The sequence below is a fragment of the Atta colombica genome, unplaced genomic scaffold (genome assembly GCF_001594045.1).
Source record: "Atta colombica isolate Treedump-2 unplaced genomic scaffold, Acol1.0 scaffold29, whole genome shotgun sequence".
Classification (NCBI taxonomy): Eukaryota; Metazoa; Arthropoda; class Insecta; order Hymenoptera; family Formicidae; genus Atta; species Atta colombica.
In genome coordinates this window covers 990608-995056 of record NW_017259392.1, presented here as the reverse complement: position 1 = coordinate 995056, position 4449 = coordinate 990608, and the positions used below count along the sequence as shown (strand labels likewise).

General features: G+C 32.5%; 1 protein-coding gene across 1 annotated transcript in view; it reads left to right on the top strand.

The window, feature by feature from the left end:
• Positions 1 to 2323: 2323 nt before the first annotated feature.
• The window catches only part of LOC108689983, an 11341-nt gene continuing 9215 nt past the window's right edge, over positions 2324 to 4449 (top strand). The window contains exon 1 of the mRNA XM_018197007.1: positions 2324 to 2630. The gene's annotated coding sequence lies outside the window, so the exon portion shown is untranslated. The remainder of the gene's footprint in view (positions 2631 to 4449) is intronic.

Genomic DNA, 4449 nt, shown 5'->3' with positions numbered 1-4449 from the left:
TATATATATATATACATATTTACGATCCGATATACTTATTGGCGCAAAATATTACTGAGTTGAACGTTCTTGTTGAAATATTAAAGGGATTAATCTATAATTAGTCTTATATTGTTTATGTAAATTCTTTACCAAATACCAATTCCTACCGAGAATGGAATGCGATTTAGTTTCGTATAGATATTGAAAAATATTCGAAAGTGATTTGAATAAATTATATCGCAATAGTTTTACAATTCAACATTCACTTATATTTTATTTCGTAACAACAAATTCCATATTTGTTGTAAAAATCATCGCAGATTTCATCCTTTTTTATTTTCTCGATATGTTTAAAATAAGAATAGCTGAACCACGGAAAACTTATATAATATTCTAATTTAGTAGATTAGACCTTTTTGGCTTTTTTCTTAGTCTTTATTTTTCAACGATAATGAATTGACCTCTGTACATTAAAATATTCGTTAGACATACGGAATTATACAGACGTATAGGAATTGTCTTTGTTACAAATGTTCGAGACATGCGTCATTATTTTATCGATAAAAATTATCATAGTGAAATCAAAATTCCAAAACTTCGTAACATGTTGATTGTTCTGTTCGAGGTGAATTGCTTTCCCCTCTTTCTTTAATAATTGACTTGTAGTATTAACATGTACATTTACATATCAGAATTCGCTACAGTTCTGAGAATCTGAAAATGATTCATCCTGGACGGACCGCTTAACATTTGTTTTGGACTGAATTTCGAAGAATTTGAATTGTAATTTGCTGAGGTTAACTCCAAAGTGAGTTGAAACGTTCAAGATTACGAGATAAAGAAGACATCAGTTTTTTTGAATCAATAATTGTGCGCAATTCCTTTCGCGCTGACTCTCATTAGTCTTTGAAATTTACTTATTATTATGTTATTTTATCATGATAATGTTACATCACACGTTTAAATATGAAAATTAATATCTCGTTGCACTTTACCTCTCAACATATGTATATTATTATAGTTTGATTATAAAATGAAAACTAATAAAGCGAGATAAAAAAGAAATTTGTGTAAAAGTTTTTTATTAACAAAAAAAGAAAGAGATTGATTTACATAATGATATGTATATAGGCAGCGTATGCTAAATTACCGACTAGTAAAGATTTGAATCGTCACATTGGATAGCATCAAATGGCGTCGGATGGCGTCACATTGCGTCGTGTCATGTTGACACATCGGAAATAACTTTATCGATCGTTTTGTCGAATACATTTTGGCACTTGTATGTACATACAAAAAGTTCATATATATTCTTGTGAGTATCGATAAACTATTATTGTTTATGAGAGCGCTAAACAATATACATGAACGTGAAAAAGAATTTCCGCGTGAAATACTCTGATGACGACAATCGCAATGACACAATTCAAAAGATTATATTCCTCTATTTTTTAAACAAACATAAAAATATAGTTACTTTGCATACTCATGATTTTTAATCATAATTAATACTGATAAGATTAAAATGACTGACATGATAATTCGGCAAAGAAATGTATATAAATGCCACGCGAGCATCATCTCAAAATTAATTTATTATTAAATATCACAAGACTTAATATTATTAAAACATAAAATTCTCTATTTATATGTCTTTATTTATATATAGTAATATAGAATTAAAAATATGATTGTTGGGATATTGTGGTATATTATAGTTAATAGTACATAATCATAGTATACATACATGACAGCTGATATCTATAAACTATTGGCCTCGCGTAGTTTATCAATTTATCACGCATCGACATCGCGTTTTTGACATTGGGAAGTAGGTAGTCGTGAAAAGCAAGTCAAGGCAAAACGTAATATGATGGTGGAGTAAAACATGGCATAGCGAGACGAGATTGACGACTGCCGAGAGACGTAAGGAGCGGCGAAGAGTGATCAAGCTCATCTAACGAGACATATGAAGCCAGAGCCTATGCTCGACAAAATTTGACTTAAAGAAGCGAGACGAAACGAAGCGAAGCCTACGAAGCGACAACTGGCGAGAGACGAAGTGAGGCAAGGCGAGGCGAGGCGAGACGAGACGAGACGAGACGAGGCGTGACGAGACGAGACGAGACGAGGCGTGACGAGACGAGGCGAGGCGAGGCGAGGCGAGGCGAAGCTTGGCGAGGCAAGGCGAGGTGAGGTGTGGTGAGGTGAGGTGAGGTGAGGTGAGGTGAGGTGAGGAGAGGAGAGGAGAGGTTGAGGAGAGGAGAGGAGAGGAGAGGAGAGGAGAGGAGAGGAGAGGAGAGGAGAGGAGAGGCGAGGTGAGGTGAGGTGAGGTGAGATGAGGCGAGGCGAAGCGAAGCGAAGCACGACGAGATGAGGCCGACACGCGTGCTCCGTTCAGGTCAGGTGCGGCGGCGAGAACCTTCCTTATGACATGGATTTCGAGGCTCCTGAACTGCAGTGTACCGGGTGTCCTCAACCAAGACAGTCGTGTTATATCGCGTCACACGCGTCGTCGTGAAACGCACCGCGAGCGAATACACGAAATCGTCATCGCGATAAAAAAGCACAAAACGGTTTTTCCAACGAGAATCGTGTTAGACTACTTAAAGTTTTCAGCTATAACAATCTGCGCGAGCTCGTTGTTGGTAAGCTTAACGTGATGCTTAACGTGCAATTTTTATAACATTTTATGCATGCTAATTCTCTCTTTTCGCTTTTCTCATTCTTCTTTCTTTTTAGTCCCTTTTTTAGCATTTGAAGCATACAGATTCGATTGCCTTCTAACAGTATGTATCGAGATACGAGATAACAAGATGTGACTGAAAACCTTGTATATTTTCTTTTATTTTTAATAGACACTATCGCCAATAATCACGTGTCCTCATTAATATTTCTTACAGCTTACGAATTCTTTATTTCGTCAATGTTCTTCGTACGAGAATATCCCTTTGTATTTTAAACTGCAGTACATATTTAGAAAGAATATTATTATATACTTCAATTCTTAGCTTTTGGCACCCTTACACCAATGGGTCTTTCGTATCCTGGATTAATTATTATCATACATACTTTTACAAGTATGAAGTATATAAAACTTATTAAGCAATTTTTATATATATCTGTAGGAAGTGTAAAGTATATTTATAATAAATTATTATATACAATTGTTGTATATAATATTATTGTAAATCGAAGAAAAGAAATGCACAGACCACGAATGACCTAAAGGTGTGTATTAAGAGTTAAATAGTTAGTCTCGCTTATCAATCGCTTCAAAATGTACACTCTGCCACTATATTCCGTACGGATGTATAATTTACTGGAAGTTTTGAATTTTCAATAAATTAAAATCATTTATCGATTAAATAAATTTGTTTATTTACATCGATGTAACTTTACATAATAAATGTAATTATCGATAATTATGAGTATTTATTTTGTTCCCTCGAATATTTTCAAATTTTCCAATGTCTCAATACAACGCGATGTAGATTGAATATAAAGTCAATAATTATACAATTGAAAATTTATGATTGCATATATTGTATTATGAACTATCCTAAACAGTAAGATAAGAAAACTCCTCAAACACGAATTGGATTCTCCCAAATTATTAACATCAGAAAATGATTTTATTTGCAGATTTTTATCAAATTGTTTTTCAATTATATTTTGTTCACTTTAACTTATGACTTGTAGTTATATAATTTTGAAATTAGATACGCTATAATATTTTTTTCTAAACAAGAGTAAAGGAATATTCGCTATTTATTATTTACAATTTATTGTACAATTTACTAATTTATATAAGTTTCTCCTCTTATAAAGATATTTGATTATTATCGCGAAAGTTTAAACTATAGGACATTTTCGTTGTGAAAGCATTATATTTTGCGTAAAAAATTGATACATATAAATGTATATTGTTATGTATTTTTATGTGTGCTGTCTTTTTTTTCCTTCTATTCTCTTTTTTTTTCTTCACTTTGTATTTTCCTTGTACTTTTTTTTATTTGTAGCATTGTAAACAAACTTATTGAAAAGTGCATTTAAAGAAAAGAGATAGTCGATAAAATTAAACTAATGATAAGATTTTATCGTTTTGAGTGTTTACATTCCGCAAGATGTATTGATTTGCAATATAATTCTGATTAAGGACGTTTCTCCGACTGCAGTTGTGCTCAACCTAATGAACATATTAGTGTTCACTATTATGAAAATTTTTATGAAAATTTCACTTTTATATAGTATAAGATATATAAGTGTTAAGTGTGTTTATACAAGTTTTTTTACACAATATATAATGCCTCCCGTCTTCGCTATTGGTCGAAAAAATAGCGACTTTACTTACTGTGTTACTTACCTTGCTTAATGATTTCTTAAAACGAATACCGGAAGCCATATTCAGACAAATTTCATATTATTCCTTGTGATATCAAGTTTCATATCTCTTGTTAAAAAAAC